This window comes from Poecile atricapillus, chromosome 3 (genome assembly GCF_030490865.1).
Source record: "Poecile atricapillus isolate bPoeAtr1 chromosome 3, bPoeAtr1.hap1, whole genome shotgun sequence".
NCBI classification, from domain to species: domain Eukaryota; kingdom Metazoa; phylum Chordata; class Aves; order Passeriformes; family Paridae; genus Poecile; species Poecile atricapillus.
In genome coordinates this window covers 46,936,784-46,959,077 of record NC_081251.1, presented here as the reverse complement: position 1 = coordinate 46,959,077, position 22,294 = coordinate 46,936,784, and the positions used below count along the sequence as shown (strand labels likewise).

The 22,294-nt window shown below is 40.9% G+C and overlaps 1 protein-coding gene across 6 annotated transcripts in view; it reads left to right on the top strand.

Moving 5' to 3' along the window:
- FYN (FYN proto-oncogene, Src family tyrosine kinase) overlaps positions 1 to 22,294 on the top strand; it is a 138,343-nt gene that overhangs the window by 2,970 nt on the left and 113,079 nt on the right. For 2 of the 6 annotated variants that reach the window (XM_058835466.1, XM_058835464.1), the window contains exon 1: positions 19,968 to 20,060. The exons of the other annotated variants lie outside the window; for them this stretch is intronic. The gene's annotated coding sequence lies outside the window, so the exon portion shown is untranslated. Of the gene's footprint in view, positions 1 to 19,967; positions 20,061 to 22,294 lie in introns of those variants that run through there. 6 annotated transcript variants of the gene reach the window in all.

The window sequence follows — 22,294 nt, the reverse complement described above, 5'->3', positions numbered from 1 at the left end:
AAGAGTTGGAGGCATGTGTTTTCCCTTCGTCCTTCTCTCTGGGGTGCACATTAATATTTGATTCAAACTTGTTCTGTAAAGTTCTGCTTAATTCAGTTTGGGCACTACTTTGAATGTATAATAATGGTGTTTGTTTGTGTCATGGACAGTGCTTTGTAATTTGCTTTATGGGCAAGTCTGCTGCTGGCAGTGCGTATTGTCAAAGTGACCTTCCTTTCAGAGGGAGAAAACCAGTAACTCCTGGCCCTCTCCCACCCCTGCAGCTCCCACAGAAGTGTCTTCACAAGTCGTTTTGACCCATTACTCCAAAAACAGGACTTGAACCGACAAATCTAGTTCACCCGAGCAGTCTCATTGAAATCCAGCAATTAAGGATTCCTTTGGTGACAAAAGGCCCGACAGGCCCGTATTGTGCAAGTCAGCCATTTACTTGAGGCGAAACCCACGGAAGGGTTTGCGTGCCTCGCATGCCTCAGCGTGGAGCACCCCGAGCTGTGCTGCCTGTGCATCTCCGGGGATGTAGCTGCTCGCTGTGCGCCCCAGAGCTGCCTTCCCAGGGCCGGGGAAATGCTGCCAGGGCCACCCAGTGCAAAGTGCCTCGGAAAGAGGTGAAACTTCAGGGCTGTGTCTGCCTGCCTGCTGGGTGCCTCACTTGATACCACTTGGTGGCTTGAGGTTAGCTATTAGAGTTGAAAAACCCTAACCTGCTTTTGGTAAGGTAGTAATAATAATTTATATAAAAGAACAAACAAACAAAAAAAAACCCCACACCAAAAACACAAACAAAAAACCAAAAATCCACCAAAAAATCCAAAAACAAAGCAAAAACCTAACTCTGCATTTCAGTAGATGATAAACGTGCAGGTGTAGAAGAACTGGGATTTCTAGCAGTTGCATCCTGTCATGGGTTTTGCCCTTAGTGCCTGACTTCCAGACAGAGAAATGACAGGTGCAGATGAAACATGAAAGGTTGAAGCTGCTTGGGTTCATCGGAACAGTGTGTGACACTCCTTCAGGAGCGAGCGCATGAGCCCCGTTAGCACTGTGCTCTAGGGCAGTCCCACTTGTTAGCTCAAGCAGGGCTTTGGTTTGGGGCAGGTAATCTGTAATAATCCTGTAATAACCTCCCGGTTTGAGAGTGGTCAGGTTAAACCTGTCTGTGGCAGGTGTCCTCGAGCCCTGAAACTAGAAACAGGCCTGACCTTACAGACAAGGAGAAGTACCCTGCTGCTGTCCTTACCACTGGCTGCAGGAAAGCAGTCACATTTTGTAGAGCTTTTTTGGAACTTTAGTTCACTTGGAACGGAAACAAAATTGAACAATATCACTACTTTTACTGGGGGAGGTGAAAAATCATATTACTTCAAGTCAATCAAAACATGATGCCTCATCTTGCTTCTGACTGTTTTAAATGGTAACTTGCTGTGAAAACAAGGATTTCAACTCAAAATACTGCCACCTGTTTGGAGCAAAATAGAACCTTTGACACCTTGACATTTTACTAGAGTATAAAACCAGCAGCAGTTTTGCAGAGCTTTAAGGTGTGGATAGAACTAAATCATCTTGCAGAAAATGACTGTCGGATTTTTCCTGGCCGGCTCTATTCCTTGTATACCATGAATTTGACTGCATGTTTTTCATCTGAAAGAGCTATCAAAAAAGATATCCTGGCAGTATCAACTGATCGAATTAGTTGGTCTGGGTTAAATCTTTTTTCAAGAGGGAAGAGCACAGCAAATTAATTTTAAATTTGCCACTTCTAAAATGCAGCTCCTTTTTTTGTATGAAAGACATCCCAGTTTGAATGGATCTACTGATGTTGGTTGTGACAAGGTGCTATGGGGAGAGGTTACGCCAAAATTTCCTGCCTAGCTTCTCCTGATTCAAAGAAGTCTTGCACCCCTGAAAGTTGCTCCTTCCACACTATAATTTTCTAAAGTATCTGTGAGTAATAAGTGCTTCTTGCTTAAGGCAGAAACCTGAATTTTTAGAGCAAGTTCATTGATGTTCATCATACTGAGATGTGGCTTAATGTGATGAACTCTACAAGGCAGCTGCAATGTGAGAATGTTTTGATGAGAATGGGGAAGGTGACCCTTCTGTGCTTATTTGTTTTACTCTATTTTGCTGGATGTTTTAGGAGGCAACAATGACTGGAGGCCTTTTCTAGCCTAGGGAAATTCTTTGTTCCATCCTGCTTTAGGTTCCCTGTGGCTACAACCAGAAAGGATGGATGTTGAGAAGCGTCTGTGAGTGATGTGTTCAGCACTTTAAAGTACAAAGGATCCCAGCCAGAGCTCCTCAGAGGAGCCAGAGTCACTTTTAATAGTATCGATTCCTGTGCTGTGAGAGCAGTTAGTGTCTGCTCTCCCCAAAACAAAGGCACTATCGCCAACCAGCCCTGAACAAAAAGACTCTACCTCACGTAGCTCGCTTTGCTTCACAGCTCTTGGGGTGGCCTCTGGAAGATCATCTGCACATCCTCCAAGCTCCCTTGCAGTGGCTCTAGGAGCTCTAAAAGACAGATTAACATCTAAAGCTTTGGCTGTGTAAGGACGATTATAACCTGAAACTGAGACCTTACATTTCATACAAACTGAACCATCAGTAGTGAAGCTTCCAAAAATGCTTGAAAAATACTGTTTTATTCACCAAAGTGTTTTTGCTCGAAGTGGTGAATTTGGCAAGTGTTTTGAAGCTGAAAGTAATGGTAATGGCACCAGGACAATGTATGAAGAAGAGGAGAAGTAGCTGGGGTGGAGGGACATTGAGCAGATGAGGGGAAAGCTGGCTGAAGCAGGCAGAGGAAGCTGCCCTTGTGTGTGTGTGTGTGTGTGTGTGTGTGTGTGATTGAGGACATTTGCTGTAACAGAAAATAAGTGTTTGGCACCACTTTAACATGAAAATAACTCTTGTTTTAGTGATTTTGGGAGGAGTAAGAAGGAAACCTCAAATGATTGGCTTGGCTTGCGTGAAATATCTTCTCTGTTTAAAATTGTCCTTTTCCTCTTGGCTCCAGTTTTCCTCTGTTAACAGATTTGACCAAAATAGTTCTCGAGCCTTTTTGGTATAGTCCAAGTGGAAAATATTTTTGCCAGATAATCTCAATCATGGCAGGTCTAAATTTGCTATATGAAGCTATACAGAGAAGTTAAACAGGCTGTGAGAATGAGATTAATATTAAATGCTCCTTCAGGTTTGTGCTTTTTTTAAGGAAAAACTTTACCGTTCCATGAGAGTTCTCTAATGACTTGTCTGATGATTCCTAGCATCCTTTTTCTTTACAATTTCTATTATTTTACTTGTTGGGGGTGGGGTTGGGTTTTTTTTGTTTTGCTGGTTTATAACGAATAAACTTTAACATTCATTTGAAGGCTTTTTATTGTATTAATAAAGACCTTTCAACCTCCCTTGTTTTTGAACAACCTGTGTGTGAAAGAGCACTTTGTGTAACGTTGATCTTTGACTTGCAGCTGTACCACTTACAAAAAAGACAGCTCTGAAGGTTTTCCTGGCATGACTTTGGAATATCATGTATTTCCTATCTTGGCTCCTGATAACAATGTACAGATAATTGCGTTGGGTTTGTTGGGGTTTCTTTAATTTTTTTTAACAAGTATGTTGGAGTTTTTCCCCCTTTGTACCTGACCTTTAAACCACAGAATTGTCCTGGGGCTTATAGTTGAAGTTGACATTCTTGCCCAGAATAATTGAAAAGAATTGTTGTTTGTTAGTTCAGAAGTTCTCCAAGCCTGAAGCCACCACAGTGGACGATAAAAGTGCTGGGCATGTAGCTTCATCCCATACCTGGTCAGTTCTTAGGACTTAGCAAAGAAAACCAGCTCAAAGCTCTGTTTGGAAGACAGTGATGATTGTGTCCTCCTGCCAGCTGCTTTCACCCCAGGGACAGAGGGGAAGAGCAGGTGTAAGCAAAACAAACTCTCACACCCTTAAAAGAGAGGATATTTGTTTGTTCTTGGGACTGTTTTTTCTTTATGGGCACCCCCTCACTAGGCAGCTATGATGTGTTTTTTCCAAGAGAAAAGAGCATCTCTAAGACTCAGTATGAAAACCTCTGTTGTCTGAGTAGGGAATTAGACTGTTTCTTGTCCTAAGCTATATGTAAATGCTCAGTGTTTGTTCGTGGTGGTGAGGTTAATGGTGGAGAGTGTTTATTATGGTGAAGTTAATGACCTCTTGCATGTTTTTAGGACTCTCTGTGAACAGGTCCTCTTGCATGTTGTCACTGTTGTTAATAAATCTTGAATTACAAAGAGGGAGCCCATATCCAGCAAAATTTTTGCCTAAAGCCCAGCAAAAATGCCAGTTCTGTTGCTTGTCTTCCCCCCTGGGAAGTAACTGAAAACTCCTAAATTTCCTTCTGGGGTTCATCTGTGAGACAGCCAACAGATTATGAAATTTTTGGATGTTATCACTCTGTGCAGCATTTAAATTGGTGATTTCATCAAGAAACACTCTCAGTCCCATTTCCAAATTAATTGAAAATGTTTTGATGGTTTCTCTCTCTTCAAGAAGGAATAAAACTATTTAAAACTAATCTTTGAATTGTACAGTATCTGAGGCTATTTGTAATTTTAATTTACAGTCTTTACTAAATATGCAGGCCTTTCTTTCCAAATATTAGATTCTCCAGGTATCTTTGAATGGTCAGTGAGTTTTTATATTCATAAGACCTCATACTTTGGACATGTGAAGAGAAATAGAGGTTGGATTTTTATTTTATTTTTATTTTTTAATATATCTTCTATTTTATTCAGAAAGGCCAGGGCAAACCACCTTTAAAAGGAGGAAAAAAGTGTTTAATGAAACCTATTGTATTAGCTGTATTCACTGTTGAAAAACTTTGTAAGCCTATCAGCCTACAGCTGGGATAAGATCAGTGTGCAGGAGCTGACAAGCTGAAGAGCCAGATTTAACTCTCAGCATATAGCAGGTTTTATGTTCTCAAAAAAAACCTACACATAGCATTGGCTTCAATTTATTTTGAACACCTCTCTAGGAGTTTCTCTTGTGGGAAAAGTAGTGAGCCCAAAAATTGGACTGAGAAGAGAGCTGCTAAATGTTGTGACCTTGTGGAAGGAACATCCCCTACATTTGAAGGTCGGAAGTGACCTTTTGTGCACTGGGGGAGGTAGAAGACAAGCACTGACTGTCTTTCTTGCTTAGGGCAGCATTACTGGCATGTCTAAAAACTGCAGAACTCCTTGTCCTAATGTTCAAGTGGGGCTGCCAAAAAGGAACAAATAGGGCTGCAGATAAAAGTGTACAGGGAAGACCGCGTCCCTTTTCCTCCTCCTCAGTCATGGCAGGCAGGGTGGGGACAGCATCACTGCACTGCTTGATGACTCGACATTCACAGCAATTTGCTGCTGGTCCTGTAAAATATTTTAAGAAATTCTTTCATTTATAGATTTTTTTTTAACCACTGACCAATCAGTATGATTCAGTGATACTGAATTATCTGTATAATAATATATATTATATTATTAATATATATAATATATTACATTATACATATATATTATATCTCACCCTTAAGGGTGAGATAACCTTGTCTCTGCTCTTGCTTACATTTTCAGCAAATCTTAATTCAAAATCATGAGGTTATATTGTTTGGGGTTGGGGGATTTTTTCCCTTCCCCATGCAATAGAGTTACTTAGTTCTGCTTTATGAAGCTGAGTGTATAGATGTAGGTGTTAAATGAGTCAGCTTGATCTTGCTTTTGTGGTCAACTCCTCCGTGATTTGTCATGTAAGTTTGTGTCTTGCAGAAGATATCTGTCATCCTTTAGAGCTAGTGTGGCGCAGCAGGACTGTTCTGAGAACAATCTGGGCCTGCATGTGGACAGCATTGCTGTGGTTTTATTTCCTTGGGTAGAGCAAGTCTGGGACCCAAGATAGGCCTGCATGGTGCTATGCCAAGGTGGGCAGAGGAGCTGACATGTGAGGCTCAGGAGAGCCCCAGCAGCCAGAGGAGCAGTGTGCTCATGTGCCTTGCACTGCTTCCAGGAGCACCCTGATGTGTCCGTGGGTGCTGTGAGTTATCTGTGTGGCAGTGTGTGGTGTTGGAGGGGCTGTACTTTACTTCTTGACACAAAAAAGAAGAGACAAGAGAGCAGTGACCAGAAAGACTGGATTAACAGATGAATGTTCATTTTAATAGCACCAGACTACTCAAACTAGCTTTTTTTAAAGTTGTTACTAAACTTAATATTTTTTACTATTATTGTTGTTATTTTCTTTTTTTTTTTTTACATTACACCCATGAAAGAAGAGTGATTATGTTCCACAGGAGCTTCATCTATAACAGCTGCCCACAAACTTAAAGGTGACACAGTGCTATAAGATGCAATGGTGCTGTGATAGTATGCAATGTTTATTTCCAATCTACCTTGTTTAAAGAAGGATGTGTTCAAATTGTATTGCCATAAGAACTGGAGAGTAATTCTTGATGAGTGGGGTCTTACCAAAGTAAGCTAGTACAGAGAACTTGTGGTTCAGGCTAAATTTTGAAGTTTTAATACGTATCTGTAGATTTCTTAATGCCACCAGGCTGTTGTTGACACTCTTCCAAAAGTGAAATATCACAGAAATATTAAGAAAATGCAGGGGAAGCAACTCTGCAAGGGGAATAAAATCTGTTTGCCGATATTGTAGGTACCTCAAACTGCGATAAGAATTTCTTCCATAATCGGCAGTATCTTGCCACTGTGAGGTATAATTTCTGAGAAAATACCTTGAAAATGGCAGTCAAACCCTCTCATGTAGATTTACTTCATGATTGTTGGTATGGGAACTTACTAAACCTTTTTAAATTGTGGCAAGTATGTAGCTTTGAACTCTTTCACATCATACTTTAGGAAGGGGGAGGGGGACAATGGGCAGAAACTCCTAATGTTGTTTAAAGGAATGATCACCTATGAGTTTTTTACCCAATCATATTGTAAAAATTTATTTTCTGTAGCTGATCTCTCTCTCTCTAGAGATAACAGGTTTCTTTCTAGTGGTACTTTTTTATTAGTTTTTCCATTAAACTACTTTTTAATAGTTCTTCTAACATCTCTGAGGTGAGCTGGAGGTTTGAAGGAAATAATCTCCCTGAACAGAATAGGGATAACCTCAAAGGCAGGGCCTCATCCAAACAGGTTTTGAGTATCTCCCAAGACAGACTGAGCAAACCCAGAGCTCTCAATCTTGCCTTCATATGTCAGATGCTGCAGGAGCTTTGTGGACATCCACTGGACTCACTCCAGTACGTCAGTCTTTCTTTTCCCAGGACTCCCAAACCAGACCAAGTACTCCAGATGTGGTCTCACAAATGCTGCATAGAGAGGAATAATTACTTCTCTCCACCTGTCAGCTAATTAAATTGCTTATTTGGTGCCAGATCTTCAGTTGCTGCCAGTTATCTTAATTTCCCTCAAGCTGGAGCTGGTGGAAACTCTCCCTTACAGGGGAGTACTTGTAGGCTGTGTCACCTCAAAAAGAGCAGGAGCAGTGATGGTCCTTTGCTGGAGTTACAGGAAGGAGGTGACCAATCCAGTGTTTGTGTAGAGAAAACTGCAAAGGTTTTCCATTTCCCCAGTGTTTGTGTAGAGAAAACTGCAAAGGTTTTCCATTTCCCTCTAGTGACTTTTTTTGCACCAGTCCTTCATGCCTCATTATGCAATATAACCTGAAGCAGTAAGTTCACATGTTTTGGTAAAACAGTGAAGAAAGTGCCCAGTAAACAGCCTATGCAAAGAGATGCATTGTGTGTGTATTCTGTTTGTTTTCTTGGCAATACTTTGGCTATTAACTAAGTTACCCACTTTAATGTTTGGCAGCAAATATGAGGATTGAAATAACATTTGTGCCATCCAGGTGCGCCTCATGGGGGATGTGGGACAAAAACTTGTGCTTAAAATTTTATACTCAGAAGATGTTTTCTTCTCCATTAGGTTTCTGAAGCTCTGTCACTGTGAGTGGGCTGTTATAGGTGACTGATGTACTACATGTGCTTTGCTGTAGCTTGTGTTTTTTAAGGTCTAATCTTCCTACAGTACTTGATTATTTTTTTCCAAACACACACAGAATGTAAATTTCATGATTAGTGGTTTAAGTACTGAAATTAATATTTTCCTGAAAAAACACAGAACAACTGGAGTACAAGATAAACCCCCAACCATCCACAAACCTGTGCACGTGGGACTTACCCTGCAATTGTTGCTGCTTCTAAGAGTGTGTGGCTCCCATCACCTAACTTAGAGGTCCAGCATGGGAGATCAGCTGAAGGTGTAGATTTTATATCTGCATGTATCTGCTTTAATGTATAATGTATTAATGTTTAGTTTAGGAGATTCTGACTCACAAGTAGCTGTGGCAAGGGAAGTGTGTGAGGTGTTGAGTGCATGCTGTGGGCTGCCTGATTGACTGGTGGTCAGTGGGACAGCTGGGCTGGGTGCTCGCTGTGCCTGGAGGACCGCCTGGGTATCTATCTCATCAAATAAAAAGGAAACCTTAACAGCCCACTGGTGTAAAAGGAAGTGGTAGAGAGGTTTGAGTAGGGGAAGGTTGCCAAGGGAGGGGAAATGTCAGGCTACTCTTTTTTTTTTTTTTTTTTTAATTTTTTATTTAACCTTTAATATTTATTTCCACCACAGAAGTTGTTCAAAGTTTCCCTACTCTGGCTGCTGCTACCACTGTTTTCCTCTTCTGATTTTTTTTTGGGGGGGTATTTGTTCTAACTCCATGGCACTGGCTGTGGCTGCCAGAAGCTCTTTTAGTGGTCCCTCTTTCATCTGTCTGTTCCCAAAACCCTGTTTACAGGAATCCTGTCTTCACGTTCGCTTACCTCAGTCTTCTCCACTGCTCACCTTCCTTGCCTTGCCTACAAATCCTCTCCTCTCCCAACACAAATGAGCTGTTTATCCTTGAACTAATGGGTGTTCACAATGCTCTGATCGTATTGTTGCAGAACTGCTTATATTCACGGTGATTAAAAAATAAAAAGACGGATTACTTTTTTGCCCAGCCTCAGAAAATTAGTTGTAATTTTTCACTCAGTACAGTTACCGTTGTAGGTTGTTTGCAGCTCAGAGTGAGCAAGAAGCCCGTTCTGGATTGGAAGCAACCCTTGGGTTGCACAGCCCATTCAGGTTACTGAGGCATTGTTACGTAGCAGGACTTTGTGCAAGAGATATTTCAAAATGGAGGCTTACTACTAATCTGTTCACTGTTTTGTGTGGACAAATGGAGAGTTTTGCCTGTTCACAGTAAATAATGGGCACACACACCCCCTGGCCCCTTGCGGACACAGACCTTCTGGGTGCTGGTGAACAGCTCTCACCGTGGCTGCTCAGGTGAGGTTCACCAGCTCAGGAAAGGTGCCTGCTTTTATTGATTTTCTCTTATGTAATCAGACACTAGGGTCACTTGGTCCAGTATTTAAGCTCTCATGGGGTAGAGAGTGAGAGCTGAAAGCATTCAGAATTTTTGTTCCGGTTTTGATTTAAGTCATGTGAAGAGCTCGCAAGTTTTATGGTGTTAGGTTGCCGCTTGAGTAAAATAGTTCCAATGGGAAGACAAGGGTGATGTGTTTCAAGTCACATTTAATATTTGTGTAAATGGGCTATGCAAGATTAAACTTAGGTTATTGTCAACAAGATAGAGAAGTGACAAAAATTCATTTTCTGAATAGTGCGATGTGTATTATCTTGGTAGAAACTTTGGGACATGAGGCAACGAACAGCACTGAGTGGAGGAGATCAGTACCTATTCCAGACAATGCCAGTGACTTTAGTCTTCTGCATCCTGACCTTGAGTAAAATTTGGATTGTGGCAAGACTGGACACCAGTGTTACCAGTCTCAAATATTTAAGTACTTGAGTGGTTTTGGAGGTGAGGAGGAAGGTGTGGGAGTTTAGGGCTAGAGATACTACATGTTCATTTGGCCACTGAGGTCCAAGGTACTGTGGTGGCTGCTGAAGATCTCAGAGGTGACTTTTTCTTATGGAATAAATGTGTGTGTACATGTCAACACCTTCTAATTAAATCTAACACATTCAAATTATGTTAGAGGTTGGCTCCACCAGTGTGACTCAGGTATTTTTAATATATATACTTTGATTGCTCTGTCTGGAAGACTAGTTGGTAGAGCTGATTTGTGGCTGATCTATGCTGTTTCGAAATTGCTGATGCATAAACGGGTGTAGTAGAGGCTTATCCTAAAAATATTCTCAATTTTCTTATGTTAATGTTGGCAGATGTTTCTCAGCAATACACTGACTTCTTTGTATATTGTTTTTGATCTCTTGGGAAAAAAAAAAGAAATTAAACAAGGGAAGTCCTCTATAAAAGGAGTGGTAAGAGCTGGAGCATTTCTCAGTATGAGGCATTTGACACTGTTTTCTCTTCCCTGCTTTGCAATAGTTAAAGCATTATCAGTGCTGTCCAAACAGACCATCCCACTGACTCCCTGTGCCCTCACCCCTTCCACCCCGGCCAAATCTCAAACCTTCCTGAAGACACTGATGCCCTCCTGATGGCTGACCTTGGCTGTTCAAGCACGCTGGCTGCCTGTGTGCAATATGTCTATGAACCAAAAATGTCAGAAATGGTTCTTTCACGTTACAGATGTGAGTCAGATTTCTTTTTCTCATCTTCTTGTGACTTTATTCTCTGACAAGCGTGTGGTGGCTTACCGCTTGAAAAGTGGTGCCTTGGGGTTTGACCCAGAGCACATCACGTATTGACTGCTGTTTTAAGGTGGCTCATTATTCCCTCTGGTTCTTTGGTGTAGGAATTCCCAATGCCATTTTGTCAAGAATTACTTTTTGGGAACTTAAAAGAGCAATTACCACATATGCTAAAGAAGCAAAGTAAGGCATACAATGTATTAAAACAAAAAGATGGGGAGGATCTCAAGTAACTTTATCTCTGAATCATAATTTTTCAGACTACCTTTGCTGATGTGCTTAAATCTGAGTATGTGCCACATGCTTGGACTAGAGGTGCAGTACGTGCCATTGCCTGTATATATTGCTAACTGGTTTTGAACACTTTTTCCTTTGGGTTTTGGGAGAGTGGGAGAGCATGTTGAAGAAGACATCCACCCCTTTTTAATTCAAAGGGAGAGACTTGGATGATGACTTTTATTAATTAGCAGTGGCCAAGCCCTGAAAAAAAAGCAGTACAAACATTCTTGGCAGTAGTTTTACTGTGTTTTGAGGGCATTTTTTTTCCTTACCTGATGTTCACAAGAAACTGCTAACCTAATTTTGGTATTCCTATGAGAGCTCATTTGTGGTGCGTTGCCAGAATTCCTCAAATAATTTTTAAGTTCCTTGTTGGCACCTGTGGTTTGTGTTCCTTTGTTTCAGTTTTTAATATCAGCTATTTCTTTTTTTTTTTTTTTTATTTATTCTGCCCGTGTACAAATTAACATTCTTTAAGAGAAATATTTATCAAGCAAAGTAAGATTAATATGAAGTAGAAGAAATTCTTTGGGTTTACATAATGAATGTTTGAAGATTTGTGCCACTTTTGTGGCTTTCTGAATCTGTACCTTCAGTCTCCTGTCCCTTTAGTGTGAGGGACCACACAGTACAGTTGTCCACGTATTGCAAAATTTAAGAAGTATTGAGGAGTACAGTGAGGTTTTTAATATAGAAAGTAAATAACTGTTAAAAGCATAGATTTTTGTATATGTTGTTTTTTGTAGGCATAAGCCTTAAGCAGTTTGTTCACTTGTCTCTCAAACCTGGAGTCTTTTGATAGCTCAGAGTAAATTTGAAGATGATGGCGAATTATATTCATGACCAATGTTTTTCAGAAAAAGCAGGTGTGTAGAAGAGACACTGCTTTTAACCCTCCTGGAGGGACTGTCAGACTCAGTGCTTGTGGATGTCAAACACCTGGATGCTGCCAAACCAAGTCAGCACGTATGTTTTGCTTGACTAGCCATAGCTCTTCTCTCACCTTTTTAGGGTGGCAGGACTTCTCTCACCTTTTTAGGGAGACATGGAGCAAAAGGTAAGGCTCAACGATACAACTAACTAGGAAGTAAAGGGGAGAACAGGAGGCTGCATTAGTAAGAAACAGAGCTTTGTTGGCCCAGTGATTACAACTTGATATTTAAATTCAGTGACCCTTATTTCTAGGAAGTTCAAACTGGAGCTGCTTGATACCTGCAGTAACTATTTTTTTTTCCATCTTTTCAATGTGGAATCTTTATCAGTAGACTTATTTATCAGACTTTCATAGAGCAAAAGTAACCCAAGCCACTTGAACTCACAATGCTCAATAGAAGACTTGAGAGCCTGACAGCCAGTTTGCCTTCTAGGCATACCCAGCAATCTCCCAGACTTGCTCTACCAGCCAGTCATGGCATTTTAGTGACATGACCTGGCTGCATCTACGTCTCGGTAATGTTCCTCCTCAAGTTTGTTGGAAGAATGGTTGCATGGTGTGTAACCAGAAATAATGCATTACTATATTTAAATTCACATGGGTAGCAGCCGGAATGTGCAATTTTCCATCTCTTCTTGCTAGGAGTAGGGATTTTTAATGTCCCAAAAAAGATGTTTCCTTTGTATCCCTTTCATTCTCCAGAAGTTCAGGAATTGTTTGCTTGATCTCTTTAAAGTCTTGCTGCTTTGATTTCAGTAACAGTTATGGAAACTACTTGGTATAAGAAAATTTTGGGGATGAATTGAGCAGAAAGGGGAGCAGACAAAACTTTTCATTCTGTTTGCAGGCTGAGGTTTCTATGTCTGTACTTTAGTCTAGAAGTTTTGTCTAGGGCCAGCCCTTTCCTCTGGGAGTATCATGCTCTGACATTTCATATTTGTTCTGCATTTTTAACAGCAACAAAAGTACCAGCCAACATGCTGCTTTTTTTCTTTACTTCTTCTGCTTTTACTGGAATTGAGATAAATTCATCCCCTAGAGAAAAAGAAAGAAGGAGGGAGGGGAGAGGAAGAAATATATTGCTGCAATGTTGGGTGCTGAGAAATTTGGTGTTTCTTGAGACTTCCTGTTAAGCACTGGAGGGTTTGTTAGTTCTGTTAACCATCTCTTACTCTTTTTGTGAGTAAGCATCCTGCATTAGTTCTCACTGAGTAGAACTGGACAAATTGTGCCACCTTTGCTTAAACTGATGCTGTCTTTTATTAAACTGGTACAGTGAAAAGGATTTATCTGCACATGTGTGAGCTCTAGTAGATTTTATTCAAGGTTGGACAGAGTTTTTGGGGTTTGTTTTGCTGGGTTTGTTTTGGCTTTTTATGTGTTATTAGTCTGGGGCTTGCCCTTCTACGCGATGCTGCTACCTTGGGCTGGGGTGTTTGCCTTGCTCTTGATGAAAAGGGTAAAGGGGGGTGTAGGTGTCTGTCCATCTGTCCTCACTGCTGTCAGCAGAATACCTGGGCTGGCAGGTTAGTGCAAAGACAGCCTACAGGCGTCGGCTGGCTGAGCTGCAGACACTTGGTGTGGATCCTTACCATGGAGTCAATGACACCCTGAACCTCCAAAAGGTTTAACAGGCTACTCACATCCAGTAGAATGCCTTCTTTTTTTCCTAGTAATCCTACTCTCAATTGCTATGCAGATGTGTCTAGAATAAAAACATAATGCACATAGTAATTTGTTTTTATGATCTTCTATGTGTTACATATTTGAGGGGTCTGCTAATAGATGTGCAGAGGAGATAATTTCCCAGCTACTTCAGAGAGTTAGAAGTTTGCAGTTGCAATAGTTCTGTTGTCTTTTAAAAGGGACTTTCTGTGGTCCTCACAGAGGAGCATTTGGAGTGTTTGGAGATATGTGGCTCCTAAGGTATTGCCAGTACTTCTATACTAATAACCTACTATTTCTCTAAGGGAAGCTGGTTTTCTCAAGTACAGAAGAATAGCCTTGAGTTGCCAGCTCAGTTGCAAATAATTTCCCAGAGCTTTCCAGCTGCTGTTAGGGTTTGTACACCAGCAGTGTTCAGTAATGGGTGCTAAGTGGGAGGAGTGCCCACCCATAATCTCTGCCAAGTATCTCTCACGGCTTTCTGCAGTGTCTGTATCCAGAACTGACATAACATGTATGTATTTACATCAGCATTGACTCAGGCTGTGTCTTAAACCACAAAGCACACAGGCATGTTGAAATAAGGGCAGGCAGATGCCAGCTGAGGTTTTGTGAATCTTGCTTTTCTGAGAACAGCTTCTGAGAGTGACACAAAACTGTGCATGGTAGAAATTTAGGATATTGAATCATTCCAGTCCTAATAGCACAAGTTAGGATACAGTGAACACAGGTCCCTGCTGATTTCCAAGGAGTTCAAGTGAACAGTATCTCCAACTGCTCTCTCCACTCCTTGGCTATTGGAGAGTTTTTAATATCTAGCTGTCATCAGTATTTGCACAAAGCATCTCCGTTATCTTCAGTGTACCCGGAGAAACAGTGGACCAAAGGGGAACAGTCCTGGAAGCTTGTCTGTTTCTGCCTGCATTTCTTGTGCAAGTAAAATGCTCTGTCACTTTGAAAAAGTCTTCTTCATCTTTCAGGGCTGCTTATGTGCTTCTTTCCCATTCTCTCTCCTTTTTAATCATCCTGACCAATTCCTCTAGCCTCTCTGCATCTGTTTTCCAGCAGAGAAAAGACTTTAAAGCAAGTCGAGCAAGAAGTCGTGGATTACAGGATCTGCTTTGTCTAATCTGGAGGTCATTGAACTGAAAATTCGAGGGCTTGGGCTCTTCTTTCTGGAGATAGTAACAACCCATGAAATCTGTTGATAACTGAAGTGGTGTGTACCCCTTGTCCTTCTCCTTGATTGTGGTTAACCCAGCAGTAAAAACAGCATGCAGTTTCCCATTTCTCCCTGAGCTTAAAAAGGAGAGACTGTGCATCAGCCTGCTGATTAATCACACGCACTCATGTGATGAGAACTTCTCAGGGGATGGGAAACATTTGCTTTTAACAATCTCAAAATAGTCTCATTTCAAAGAACGTTTCCTTGATTCCCCCCCCCCCCCCCGATGTCAAGGATGCTTAAGTGCTTGCAGTATCAGTATTTGTGTGTTACAGTTTGGGTTTTAGTTGCCTGATGTGATCCTGGGCTTTTCAGCTGAGAGATTCCTGTTTACTTTAGCACCCCGTGGAGCAGACCTAGGCAGTAGCAGGGGAGATTGTCTCCTGCTGAATTGCAGCTTCACCTGTTGCGGGAGCTGGGAGGTGCTGCGTGAAAGAGGGGATGAAGTTTGTAGAAAGGAAAAGGCAAGAACCTGCTAGCATCTGGGAAAGAGGCTCCACTTAAGCACATTTTGTTAAGAGAAGTGACTTACTTTGCTGTGTAGCAAACTAATAAACTCTGGGATGACTGGAGAAGTGTCAAGTTACTGCAACTACAGAGGAAGTCAATGGACTCATTGCTGTGGATGTACTGAATAATCAGGCTTTGGTTCTCTCAAACTGGGCACCTAAATAAAGAACTTCAGAGTTTATCTTGTCTTTGTCATCATGTACCAATAATACTCCTGGTGTCTTAGGATACTATAAAAAAATGCATGCTTTGTGAGGGAGAACTCATGTGCTGAGCAGTGCAGAGACCCATAAGTGAGCTGGTTGTGTTTCTGGAGCAAGCTGAGAAGATCATTCTGTAAAACGACAGTGAATGTCAAAAGGAAAAAAAAAAATATTAAATGTCCACATTGAATAAGCACCAGCCATTTTGGGCACTGAAGGGGAGACTCTGCTCTTATGGGAAGCTTTGCTGTGTGACCATGTAATTAAGAGCTTCATCACAGTGAAGTCATGGGCAAGCTGGGGGAGGGCAGGCAAGTGAGAGTGGCAGTAACAGCTCTGGGAAGTCTGGGGTTTGGGTGCATAACTTCATATGTAGCCTTAATATTTTTATTATGCAATAATAACCTTAATAATTTAATTAACCTTAATATTTTAATGTGCAGACGAGTGTAATTGGTCTTTTCACACAAATCTGCAGTGAGATGGGGAAAGCGAAAGCTGAGGCGTGAGGCTCTCTGTTGTTCAGGTATGAAGCAGCACGCTCAATAACCAGAGAGGTCTCACTAGGAACTCGTGTTGCAAGTCAGCACATGTGAACCACACTCATTCGCTGTTGCCTGCAGTGCTTGTGGCAAAGATGACAAACCAGCCTTTGTGCGGGCACGAAAGCAGCAGGACACAATGCAGAATGGAAAACTGGTGCTGTTGGGATAGGAGGCATTCCCAGGCTCCTCACCTCTCCTTTCCTATGGGTGGGAGGGTGTTGTACACGTGTGTGTGGGAAATGGTCTGAGCCACAGGCTGGACTTCTGAGCACCCCAGCGGGTTAGGGACAGCATGGTTTCCACTACAAGGAAGCACCCTGGAAGAGCTTACAAATGGGAATTCCATTTTTCTAATGACCTGGCTCTAGTTTGGGGTGACCAGAGTGGTTTTGTTTCTTGTTGGGTTTGCTTGGGTTTTTTGTTTGCTTGTTTATGTTTTTTAACACTAATAGGAGTTCAGTCTGTACCATGTTAAGAGCTTTTCAGTCAAAAAATGTGAAGCAGCTCTCTAATGCATATGTATGAAATCTTACTGTCCTTTACAGGTAATACAAAGCAGAGTCAGAACATAAACAATCGATCCCGTGTCTGTCAGTGCTGTTACTCTGTTTTATTTTAAACCTAATTATGCTTGAAAGGTGTAGGGGAAATTGAGAACTTGACTTTTGGCACTTATCAACACAATCTTAATTAACCATCAGCACCTTCTTTCATGCATTTCTACAAAGAGCTCAGTCCTATAATCTCACTTCCCTCATCTCATTTGACTGTTAATACTCCCAGGTTAATTTCTCTTAACTTTGTTATATAGTTCATCTTCTGTTTAAAAATAAGAGGTAAAAAACTTCTGAAAGCTGTTTGGGCTCCTTGCATGTCAAAGGACAAACTCATCAAGCTGTCCTTTTCTGACTCTCAGCAAGGGACTTCAAGAACATGTCTAAGTCTCTCTCTACTGTGGCAGTGGGGTAATAGGATATTGTGAAATGTACTTGTGCTGGTGAGTGAGATTATAGGATGAACAGAAGACATTCAAGGATGAAACTACATACAAATTTTACTTACTAAATGAGGTGTTTGTAAATGAGCCCTTTGTTAAATGTGAACTGAATTTTTTTGTTGTTTTTCCTGACAGAGTGGAAGTAGAAGGCATTAAAACAGTCATTGAACAGCTGGCATGTGTCAATCAGAAAAAAATAGAATAGAATCAAAAGGTTATGTTCTTTGTGTTTTTCAAAAAATTCTAATTTTCAGTGTTATAATGACATTTAGTGTTATAATGACTTTTACCTTGAACATGACAGGTTTGACTAACTGTCAGAGATATTGAAAGTTGTTGGGGTTTTCAGCTTCTTTTTTTTTATTTTTTTTTTCTTCATTTTTTGGGTTTTTGTTTTCTGGGTTTTTTTTGGTTGTTTTTTGTTGTTGCTGTTGCTTGTTTGTTTTGTTACTGCTACCTTGGTTTTTAGAAGGAGAAGGGAGAGGATTGTTAGAGGAGGTCAGGGGTGGGGAGATACTTTTTGGCAATTGACTTTTATTTGAAGTAAAGATATTTTTAAAGCCACAAAATAGCATTTGAGTACTATAATCCCTGGTGTGCTTGTATAAGCTATTTATGAATTATAATAAAAAAGAAAATCCTGAAAAGCCCATGGTCAGTAGTATTTGGACACTTGATGAAACACTTTAAGGAGTCTAAAGAAAAGATAAAACTTCAATTGCTTCCTGTGCCATTGACATTATTGTATGAGTAAAAGCTGGTTCAGTGCCCGCACTGCATGTCCCTGACACAATGTTGATGACATTTTGAGAGAAGTGGGTAAACATTTATACTGCACTCTGAGAAAAGGTTACCTGAAAGCCTTTTGATGGAACTTGGATTTGCAATTTCAGTTTTGTTTCTTTAAACACAAAAATAAACCCCAAACCAGCTCCAGATCAGTTGTGTCAGTGAGATGTTTTCTTCCCTGGGCTTAATGGAGCCAATCATAAAATATGTATATATATATATTTCTATCTCAGGTGTTGTATCATTGCTTCTAGATTTAAATATATGAATATTTATTTAAGACTATGTTCATATTGTTCAACATACTAATAATACGAGACTTTGCAAAATGTAATGGTGCTTGTGGTTGTAACTTTAAGAAGAATCCATTTGTGTTTAATGACACAACTTGCCAGTGTACACTTACTGAACTGAAAGGGACACATATCCTGTGACTGGTTTCCTGTGAAACCCAGAGGGCAGAAGTCTTTTCCACTGTCATTTTGTCTGTTGGTGTAAAATAGAGATTATCTGCTGTCTGCCATTTCCTCTTCTCCCTCCATCTCTATTTCTTTCTGGGGAGAGGGGGAAATAAATTTTCTGTCTTGTGCAGATGTTAGCGCTGCAGGGAGCCTGTCTCTCTCCAGCTTCAGGAAGCATTTCCCAAATGGACTGTATGGCCCTTTGTCTTTTATTTCTTTTTGTTTGATTTTATTTAAGATCGTTAGTGTTTTGTGCTGACAAATTTTGCTACACGCCAGTAGTATGTGTATGTGGAAGAGTAATCATGTTGTGATTCATTTTCAAGGCAGTTGTGTTAAAACAGCATATGAAGGAAAAAATATTCAATAAAAAATTCTGAAGTACAACTCTAGTGCATTTGCCTCAGAGTCTGGGTAAAGGTGCTTTTCAGCACGTTTACAGTAGTACATACTGTACTGCTGTGTGACCAAAGCATCTGTGTCACAAAAACACAGTGAAAAAATGTTAGATGTCCATGGTATTGAGGGTTTCACTTCTTTGAGAACTGGAATTTTCTCTCATCCATTTATTAAGACTGCTTTCATTCCACCTGTGAAGTGGGATGAAACCAGTCTTCAATCTTCTTGTGTCTCAGGACAATGAAAATCTTGCTTGCAAAACTCCCCTGAAGCCTGAGAGAAGGAAGCACCATGTCTATATGATTTTTCAAACACTTTTAAGGATCAGAAAGATTTTTTAAAAGGGATTTTAACTTATCTTTAAATGTTTTTTTCCTTGCTCTCTCCCCCACCCATCCAGTGGTCTGCAATACCAATGTACTGTTTCCACTCCCATACAGAGCTGCAGCCTAGTCTAGTTGAAGAGGTCAGGGAATGAACCAGAATGAAAACCACATTGACTTACTTTGTGTTCAGGAAAAATGTGGTGTCAGTGGAACATTCAGGAGAGACACTGCTTGGGCTGTTTAGTCTTTGAGGAAAAAGTAGTATCTACCTACAAAGTGAGGGATCTTTGTGCCAGTCACAAGTCCTGAAATAACCAGTACTTGGAAGTTCTAGTTCCACTTTGTTCTTCTGGTGCTTGCTTGCAATCAAATTGCATTTCACTGGTATCTCTCCTGATCTTTAGAGCTCATGGAAAGCTCAAGTAGTAAATGGAAACCTTAGTGCTTGTTAATAAAGTGGAAAATAAAGGGATTGTGAACCCTCCAGTGAATCTGCTGAAGTCAGGAAATCAGTAGTGAGAAAGAAGGTGCTGTTTCTTGCAAAGAAACACAAACAAACAAACAAAAAGGTTCAAGTGGATTGATATTATAGCCTTTGCAGGGAGCAAAGAGATGACGATTCTTGGACAAAAAATTACTAGAAATAGTGTGTTTGCGATATTTGCAGTATTTCCTTTTCTGTGCTGCTTTCCTCCCTCCCTCAGCGGAGGCTGTTTATTTATATGAAAATAAAATCTGTTTCTGTACTTGAGGTGGACCAATGTTGTCTGCCAGAGCACAGCTGCAGCCAGCCCTCTTTGACGGAAACAACTCTCCTGGAATGCTTCTATTGCAAGGTGAAGGAGAAACAGCAGCAGGGTCCAGGTGGGGCTGGCTTTTTTGTTTGGGTTTCTTTTTGATGCTCCCGTGTGTGTTACAGGGAGCTGCTGGGGGCAGAGCTGCCCAGAAGGGCTCTGAGGTAGAGCATGAAGGCAGCAGATCACAAACAAGCCTGGGACTTTGAGCAGGCATCTGTCGGAACGTGGGTGAGGTGAGAAAGAGAATTTGGGTGGGGTTTTGTTGGTCTTTTGGTTTTTGGGGTTTTTTTTAATAAAGGTTGAGGAAAGGTTCAAGGGTGGAGGCAGTGAATGTAGAAAATACAGCCAGGACAAGAGTCTATCTACAGAAAGCAGAAAGGATAAAGCTAAAGCAAACAGCGTCGCGTGTGAAATGAGCTAAACCCCCCAGTCCTGTATAATTGGTGAGAGTGGGTTGAATCCAAGAAGTCAAATGAAGTTTTTTTAAAAAAAGACAGAAATTCTCTACATTCATTGACCAGAAATCTGCTTGGTTGTGTTATTATAAAATGCAACCATATGTATTTTGGTATTTCAGAAAGTGCTTTTGCTTAGAATGTGGCAGGCTGGAACGTCTTTCACTTAATTTGGGTTATTACTAAATAGTGGCATACTGGTTTTTGCATTGTCCCAGTCTAAGCATAAAGGCCGGTGAGATAGAGGTAAAAATGGTGAAATACAGAAATGCTGAGTTAAGCTGAGGGCAGAACAGCTCAGAGCAGCAGGCATGGAGGTGTCTGTAGACAGAAGGAGGATATGAGGCCTTGGAGAGGGATTGAACTGGGGAGAGGGAAGCAAGAGGCAGGCTAATGTCTTGTTTAATTTGTGAAAGTGTTTGGCAGTTTGTTTCTACACATCTTTGCTTTATCAAGCACATACATTGTAATTGCAAGTTCATTGACAAGTATGCTTGATTAAGAGAGCTAGGAGAGCTGGCAACAGAAGTCTCAACTGGTGGGAGAAAAGATGAGAATTTTTATTTGGAAGATGCAAATTGAATGTTTTACTGAGAGGAAAAGCTGCTGTACAAGGGATTTTTTTGGTGTCTGCCTGGGAGAGTAAAGTTTAAAAATAAAAAGGAAGAAGAAAGAGAAAGGTACTCTGTTGAAGTTTGAGGGAAGAGATTTGGATAGTGAGCAAATACAAAGTTCAGACCCGCAAGTCAGATAAGACTTGCTCAAGCTGTTGTAGTTTTCCAAGACATGTTATTGAAGAGAATGGCAGGCAGGTGAAATGCTTTCTACTGGAGAGGGGCGAGAATCTCTGCATGCAGAGCAGGAGACAGTCTTTCTCCACCTATCCACAAGACAGCAGCTCTCCAGGGAATGGGAGAGAAGCTGGATTTTCTGGGGTTGTGGCTTATAGGGGCAGGGAATCTGATTAAACTAATAGGAGACGCACTTGGTGTTTCACAAGCTCGGTTTCATAAACCAGTGGATGAGCTATTTTTGAAAAATCAGGCCCCACTGCAAAAAGCAGGATCATCTCTCACATCCATCTGAAGTGGAGAGGAGGCTTTGGCTTCCGAGGAAATTTTCTTACCACAGTGATGGTGGAGCAGTTGTGTAAGTCTCCCTTTTGAGAAGGACAAAGTTACCCAAAGCTATTAAGGTGAAGAGCAAGTTAATCTTCCCCAAACCAGAGCTGTAGGCTAGGCGCTGTGGCATTTTGCATATTACTCGGGATAGGAAAACATGGAAACCTCTCTGCCTGCTGGTCTGTACATACATGTGCCAAAATGCCAAAACAGTCTTCTGTGGTTTTAGCTGTCTTGAAATGGGGGATGTACTGGTGCAGGGCTCTCATGTTTATTCTCAGTTGCTTTATAGTTTTTTCCATTCTTGGATTAACACATGGAGATACAGGGTTTTTTGCATTTTGGTTGGGGTTTTTTGGAAGACTGTGGTCTGCAGCAGAGGGGAAGGGGCAGTGAATAGTGTCAGGGAATGAGAGACAGCCAAAGATGGATTTACAAGGACCCATCTGTCCTTCTCCAGAGGGAAAGCAGCGTAATGGCAGTAAAACATACTTTCCTTTAATCCGCTTCTCTACGCCTTTATCTCAAGATAAACTGTAAAATTCAAAGTATCAAATAAAAGCATTGCATAAAGGGCAGCTATTGCTGTACCCTGGAGCATGATGTGCAGCACAATGGGAGACTCTTCAGCAAATCTGGAAATCACAGTGTGGAAATAGGACAAATGTTCAAAAATGCTCTTAATTAACTTGCATTATCAGTAACTGCACTGAGTTGGTTTCTCATTTAAAATTTCAATCTAAGGTCATTTTGACTGGACTATTTCATCATTATTGCTAAAATTTAGCTTTTGCAATTGGAACACTTCAAAAGTGATGGCCTTTACTATCTGAGAAAAAGCTGGTCCGAGTTCTGGCTTTTAAAGCTTAAAACTTACTCTAATATAAATTA